This window comes from Adiantum capillus-veneris, chromosome 1 (assembly GCF_014529385.1).
Source record: "Adiantum capillus-veneris isolate H3 chromosome 1, ASM1452938v2, whole genome shotgun sequence".
Classification (NCBI taxonomy): Eukaryota; Viridiplantae; Streptophyta; class Polypodiopsida; order Polypodiales; family Pteridaceae; genus Adiantum; species Adiantum capillus-veneris.
This window is the reverse complement of record NC_140931.1, coordinates 153,396,172-153,404,077: the sequence shown is the minus strand read 5'-3', so window position 1 is coordinate 153,404,077 and position 7,906 is coordinate 153,396,172. Positions and strand designations below refer to the sequence as shown.

The 7,906-nt window shown below is 43.2% G+C and overlaps 1 pseudogene; it reads left to right on the top strand.

Moving 5' to 3' along the window:
- The first annotated feature begins 208 nt into the window (after window positions 1-208).
- Window positions 209-7,361, top strand: LOC147465831 (uncharacterized; annotated as a pseudogene).
- The last annotated feature ends 545 nt before the right edge of the window (window positions 7,362-7,906 follow it).

The following is a 7,906-nucleotide window of genomic DNA, read 5'->3' as shown; positions in this document are numbered from 1 at the left end:
GTAAATCCTTGTGCTTTGAGTAGCTTGACTGGAATCATCTACTGTTTCACCTAATTTTCTTGGGTAACTTGACTAGAGTCTAACTTTGGTACCCAAACTTGCCACATTTCTTGCTTGGAAGGTCTTTTCTTCTACCTTTTATGGTTTTTCTTTCTCCTGTTTGAGTTGTTTTTCTTGATTTTATAGTGCATCTTGTTCTTTGTAGAACATGTTGGTTGAGGTGGGTAGGTCCACGCTATTACTTTAGGATTTTTGGCCGAAACATTAGGGTAGAAGCATGTCAACGTGCTATGTTTTTTATATAAGTTCACATGTGTGAACAAGCATACCTAGCTATCATAAGTTTAGGCATGTAAGTCACTATATTAGTAATCATATTTAAACTCCAGAAGCAAAAAGTACAATAGAATAATCAAAAGTGGTGGCCTATCGAATTTAGTCTTTGAAGCTTCTTGTTGGCACCCAAGGGCGTTATAGAGGAGAGAATGGCGAAGTGATGAAGCAAAAGGGTCGGAGCAGCATGGAGCCTACAAGCAAGGCAGTGCATGGACGGCATTTGCGTTCTCCTCAAAAGCCAGTAGTAGATGCTAAGCAAGAAGGGAGTTTGGAGATCAAAGAAAAGAGCTTCAAAGAGCCGACTACCCATACTATACGCAGAAAAAACACAAAACCCCTTCTACTTCTCCATCTCTCTTCAAAAGGGCAAAGATATCTTTATCTCAAGGTTCCCCAATGTCCCATTTCAGGAAGGCAGTCAAGGTAGAGAAGCATGATACTCTCTCTCTCTCTCTCTCTCTCTCTCTCTCTCTCTCTCTCTCTCTCTCTCTCTCTCTCTCTCTCTCTCTCTCTCTCTCTCTCTCTCTCTCGTGCGGGTTTTGTCTCTTTTCACTTCTACCACAAGAAGATTCATGCAATATAGTTGATCACATTTCCATGCATTACAGTGGAGCACATTTCCATGCAATACATTTGAGCAGTATACATTTCCATGTACCTTTGAGCAATACAGTTGAGCACATTTCCCTTTGATGTGTGCAGGATGATGGAAAGCTTTAAAGGTCACGATCCCCATGCAAGACAGATATGTACAAATTTGGAAGAGTTCAATGCTACTTATGGCCTTTTCATGGAGGGTTTAGATCCCAAAATGGTTAGGTGGGAGTAGGTCACTGATCCCGAATGGTTCAATGTGTTCAAAAAAACAAAGGATCCCATCCAATACTGCATCAAATGTAGTACCATCCCCACCAAAATGTATGAGTTAATGATGAAACTGCATTACAATGTATATCGGAAGGCCCCAACAAACATGGAACTTTCCTCTGCATTTGAAAAGGGTTTTGTGAAAGAATTCAGTCCTACCGTGATTGCAAGCAGGACAGCCATTAGGTTCAATTGGTTTGAGTTTGCAGTGCAGTACTTATAGAATATTCGAGAGAAGGGATACTATGAGCCCCACGTTTACAAGTGGAGAATACGCAATCTTCAGCTTCCCGCTTCAAAATTTGAGGATGAGTTTACTGACATTAGCGAGGAGAACATTGTTGAGATGTCGAGCTCTACACCTTGAGCTGGCATCCACTACGGGTCTTGGCCGCTTATGGCATTTACTCACTGGCGCGTTAGGTGACCGACACGGAGGATCTCTGCCAGTGATTCTACAGCTAGACTACTTATAGTGCTAGCCTAGTATGCTTCTAGCGAGTTCACACTTAGTGAGTGCATGTACATATGTGCTACTTTTCAGCTTTAGCACTTAGTCATTTTGTACTCTCTTTTCTGTGAAGAAGAAGAAGAAGCTTTCCATCTCTGTGTGCTTTGTGCTTGTCTTGTGTAGCTCTCTTGCATCCTCATTCTTTACATGGTATCAGAGCCTGGTGCAGGCAAGAGAGGCTAAGAGAGCAAGAGCATCACAATCCCTTCGTTCGCAATCCATGACCAGATGCCAAAGGCGCCTCGCGCAGCGAAAATTTTTTTAGGGGTTTTTCGTCCAAGTTTCTGAACAGGTCTCCAAAGTGCAGTATACAGAGATTTACTGTACAAGTACAGTGGTTGTATGTACGCTTGATTGTGGACACTCGTTGAGTGTAGAAAGCGTTACAGGTACCACAATAGCACGTTCAGCAGATTTGCAAGTTTTTGCAGATTGCAGCTATTTTGTCTTAGTGCTTCAAGATGTCTGACGGTTTCAGTCAGATTGTTACTGAGAAGCTTGAGAAAAATAACTACCCTGCATGGAAGTTCAGAATAACAAATTTCCTAAAAGAAAAAGGTTATTGGGACTATGTAGAAGGAGACAATGAAAAGGAACTAGAGATTCCCGAGGCAAATGCTACAGCAGAACAAAGGAAAGCTTTGAGGGACTGGCAACAAGGCCAGAGCAAAGTGATGTATTGGCTTTCTATGAGCATCACAGATGGCATGATGGGCTATCTACAGGATGCTGAAACCCCCGCCATTGCATGGAAAAACTTAGGCAGAGTGTTCGAGGTGAACACCAAGGCCAGGAAGCTTCAACTAAAGTCGGAGCTAAATCAGGTTAAGAGGAACAACCTCTCCATCAATGATTATGCCTTGAAGATCAAGAGTATCATTGAGGCTCTTGGATCTATTAAAGTCTCAGTGGAAGACGATGACATTGTCCATGCATGCTTGGATGGTCTAGGAGATGAGTATGTACATTTTAGGTCTTCCATGAATACAAGAGACGACATCCCCGTGTTCCAAGATTTGATTTCTATGCTTATTCTTGAGGAGAAGAACCTTGACACATCTTCTTCTCATAGCAGAAATAATTCTGAACAGGCCTTCTATTCTAACTCCAACAGAGGTAGAGGTAGAGGTCGTGGTCGAGGCCCAAGGGGTTGCAGGGGCCAATTTCTGGAAGGTCAATCAAATCAAAACAATACAGGTGGCAGGGGGAGTCAAAGAGGTCGTGGTGCAGGATCAAGCAGGCAGCAACATACTCCAGATAGCAGAGAATATTGGACTTGTGGTGAAAGAGGTCACATGTCACGTGACTGTCCAAAGGTAAAAGCAAGTGGAAAGAGAGAACAGGGCAACTATGCATCTACTAGCAGAGATGCAGATGACAACAAAAACGAGCGCATGTTTGTTATGCAACATGTAATGAATACAATGACTGCAAAAAATTCCACCCAAGATGATGTTTGGTATGTGGATTCAGGTGCCTCTAATCACATGACGTCTCGTGGAGAGTGGTTTAGAGATATGCGCAAACCAGATGTGTCAGGCTATGTACAGACATGAGATGACACAACTCACCCCATTGCTCATGTAGGGGACATACCTCTAAATACGAAGAGTGGGAAATCAAAGTACTTAGCAGATGTACTTCATGTCCCAAACATTACAAAGAATCTTGTTTCTGTTGGACAAATGGTTGAGCAGGGTTTGCAGGTTTGCTTCAATCCAAATGGATGTTATGTAGAAGATTTCCAGAATGGCTGTAAGCTGAACACAGAGGGAAAATGTGTGGGCAGAATGTTTACGCTGAATGTAGACATGCCTGAGGTAAAAGCTGCATTATTTGCACAGGGCACAGGTGTTGTGGCTGATGTTGACATTTGGCACAAACGCATTGGCCATGTCAATGAGCAGAGATTGCGCAGCATGCAATCAAAACAGATTGTAAAAGGTTTGCCCAAATTCAAGGTGGATGGTATGCATAAAGTGTGTGCAGCATGCCAGTTTGGAAAACAGTCAAAGGGCTCATTTCCACATGAGTGCAATGTATGTAAAAAGCCACTTGAGGTGGTGCACACAGATGTTTGGGGTCCAACCAACACTGCAAGTATACATGGTTGCAGGTATTATGTCTCTTTCATTGATGACCATACAAGGAAAGTATGGGTCTACTTCATGCGTAACAAAAGTGAAGTGTTTGGTCACTTTCAAGGCTTCAAAGTCATGATTGAGAAGGAGACAGATATGCAAATCAAGACATTGAGGTCAGATGGAGGGGGAGAGTACTTCTCCAATGATTTTTCAGATTTTCTGCGAATGCATGGTATACGCAGGCAGTTTACATGCAGATATACTCCACAACAGAATGGGGTCGTAGAAAGGAAAAACAGGCACATTGCAGAGGTTGCACGTGCATTGATGAATGAGAAGAACATGCCTCATCATTTCTGGGCTGAAGTCGTAAATACAATTGTGTACATTATGAACAGGACACCTACAACTGTGGTGCATGATGTAACACCTGAGGAAAAGTTTACAGGTACAAAGCCTGATTTGGCACACTTGAAAGTGTTTGGCTGCATAGCTTACGTGCATGTACCAGATGAGTTGCGTAGGAAATTGAATCCTAAAGCAGAGAAATGTATTCTTGTGGGATATTCCCTTGAACAAAAGGGGTACAGGTGATACAATCCTACTACACGAGAATTACGAGTGAGCAGAGATGTAGTCTTTGATGAGATGAGCAGTTGGTACAGTAATGCACATGGCACTATTGGGGCTGATGTAAAAGATGATGTGGTTGTACAAAATGTGACGCCACAGTCACAGGTTTTGAGTGGACCACAAGAGTCCTCTTCTCGTGGCTCTGTTGAGAAACCATGGAATGGTAGACTACGTAGGCAGGTTACTCCACCAACAGGTACAGGGAATGTATCACGAAAAGGAAAGGAAAAGGTTGATGAACCTCCCTTTATGGCTGATGCATCATCAGGTTTTTCACATGTAGACATGGATTCAGATGGTTCTGAACAAAGTCTTGATGAGGAATTTGGAATTCCGGCTGTCAGGACACCTGGTGTAAGGAAAGTACAAGAAGATGCTAGAGAGCAAAGGAGTGACCCAGGACCGCGCAGATCTAATAGAGTCAGAAATCCAGTTCAGAAATTGACTTATGATGGGTATCTAGCGCATCACCAAGCCTACATGGCTAAGGTGATACAGGATGTGGAGCCCACATGTTTTGAGGATGCAGTTGGAAATGTGCATTGGGATGATGCAATGAATGAAGAGATGGCTGCATTAGAAGCAAACGACACATGGGAGTTGGTGCCATTGCCAAGTGGCAAGAAATTTCTTGGCTGTAAATGGGTGTATAAAACCAAGCATAAGGCTGATGGTAACATTGAGCGTCACAAGGCAAGGCTGGTCGCAAAGGGTTATGCACAGATGTATGGCATAGACTATGAGGAGACCTTTGCTCCAGTAGCAAAGATGACGACTGTGAGAGCTGTCATAGCAGTGGCTGCATCTAGAGGATGGATTATGCATCAAATGGATGTAAAGAATGCCTTCTTGAATGGTGAGTTGCAAGAGGAAGTGTATATGGATCATCCACCTGGTTATGTCGATCCAGGTTACCCAGATTATGTATGCAGACTTCTCAAAGCTTTGTATGGTTTGAAGCAGGGCTCTAGAGCATGGTATGACAGGATTGTCAAGTATCTTGTCAGTATTGGTTTTAGGAGAGCTCATGCTGATCATTCACTCTATGTACGTGAGAGTGATGTGGGGATTGTGGTCATTACCATATATGTAGATGACCTTATTATTGTTGGTGACAATGCTATGGAGATTGACCATGTCAAGGGTCTTCTCAAACAGGAGTTTGAAATGAAAGATTTAGGCGAGTTGCGCTACTTTCTTGGCATTGAGGTGATCAGGACTCCAGAGGGTGTATGGCTATCACAGAGACAGTATGCTTTGGACATGTTTTCAAAGTATGTTATGGCTGATTGTAAGCCAATTTCTATTCCCTTGGATGTGAATGCAAAGCTGAGTGTAGAGAAGGGTGATGTTGTTGAGGATGTCAACATGTACAGGAAGATTGTGGGTAGTCTAATCTACTTGACTATCACGAGGCCAGACTTGAGCTACACAGTAGGCTTGGAGAGTCAGTTCATGCAGCTTCCGAGGAAGCCACATTTGGATGGAGTACGACGCACACTTAGGTATGTGCAAGGTACTCTTGACTACGCATTATTCTATGCAGCAGATGCACCATTAGCATTGTATGGGTATACAGATGCAAATTGGGCAGGTAGCATTGTTGATAGGAGATCTACGAGTGGCTTCATGTTCTCTTTTGGGAGTGTTGCTGTTACTTGGAGCAACAAAAAGCAGCCTACGATTTCTTTATCGAGCTAAGAGGCCGAGTACAGAGGTGCAGCAGTTGCGGCGTGCGAGGTAGCTTGGCTACGCACATTACTTGAGGACTTGGGAGTGCAAGTGGACCAGCAGATTTTCATCCATTGTGACAACCTCAGCAGCATGCAGTTGGCTAGGAACCCAGTGTTCCATGCCAGGACCAAACACATAGAGGTCCATTACCACTACGTTCGAGAGCGAGTGTTGGCGGGCGACATCGACTTGGTCTATGTCAGTACAGAGGAGCAGATAGCCGATATCTTTACCAAGGCCCTCGGAGCTGAGAAGCTTTGACGTTTCCGGACTATGCTTGGACTCTGCGACATGCAGAGCTCGAGGGGGAGTGTTGAGATGTCGAGCTCTACACCTTGAGATGGAATCCACTACGGGTCTTGGCCGCTTACGGCATTTACTCACTGGCGCCTTAGGTGACCGACACGGAGGATCTCTGCCAGTGATTCTACAGTTGGACTACACTTATAGTGTCAGCCTAGTACGCTTCTAGCGAGTTCACACTTAGTGACCGCATGTACATATGTGCTACTTTTCAGCTTTAGCACTTAGTCATTTTGTACTCTCTTTTCTGTGAAGAAGAAGAAGAAGCTTTCCATCTCTGTGTGCTTTGTTCTTGTCTTGTGTAGCTCTCTTGCATCCTCATTCTTTACAAACATGGCATTGGCAGGAAAGAGTACTTCCAAATCTACCAAGGCCACAATTCTTCCTCATCAAGATAGTCAACAGGAGATGGAAGCTTCTTCATTTTGTGGGTTGGAGGAATGACAATGCATGAAGGTAGTTGTCCTTCATATGAAAACAAAGCTATAGTATGATAAACAGAATCTAAAAAATGTGCAAGAGGCCTTGAAACTTTCTAGGGCTTTGAATGCAAAAAAAGCAAAGATCAATCCTATTGTCATGGCCATGAGACAGAGGTTGCAAGCATTGGAGATGGAATTGCAGGCTCTATTGAAAAGCAATGATGTGGATGCCCAGTGAAAGATGGATCTTGAAATCAGAATAGAGACAACCAAAGACACCATAGAGGCTATGGGGTTTCCTCCTAGTCATAGATAGTGACATAGACATAACCTATAAACTGGTAAGTGTCCGTAAGTTTCATCTCTGCACTTTATGTTTGGTACATGTGCTCAGCTAACTCATGTACTTACCATGCTCTTTTTGTCTTGGTTTTGTAGGTTGAGGTGGACATTGCAAAATCCAAGGTGTAGAACTTTGAAAGCCAACTTGAACTTTTGATGCACATGCAGTCCAAGTTGCAAGGCTTGCTTCTCGAGACTGCCCTAACTAATCTAGGCCTTACTAGTTTTATGAAGGATAGAGAGGTGCAAGACAGCATCGGAACAAACATATGTACTGGTTGTGGTCTACCCATTGAGGTCCAACAATTCCTTGCAATGGTCAAGCTCCCTTGTGAGCATAACTATCACCTTATCTGCTTTGCTACTACATGCTCCCTTTGGACCATCTGTGTTGCTCCCTCCTGCAAAAGAAGAATACCTACCGCATGGTTGTGCAACCTTGAAACACAACAACATCCAATCACACCAGAGATTGGTAAGAAACCATACTTGAATGTATGCTTGCTAGCTATCATACATGACATATAGTCTACAAGCTTGATTATATTGGTAATAAATGGTGTGCTACTTAGCATAATGAATATGCTAATTAGCATGCCAAGTATGCTTGTTATCAGACTATATATGCTAGTTAGCATATACAATATGACAATTAGCATATTGGATATGCTAAT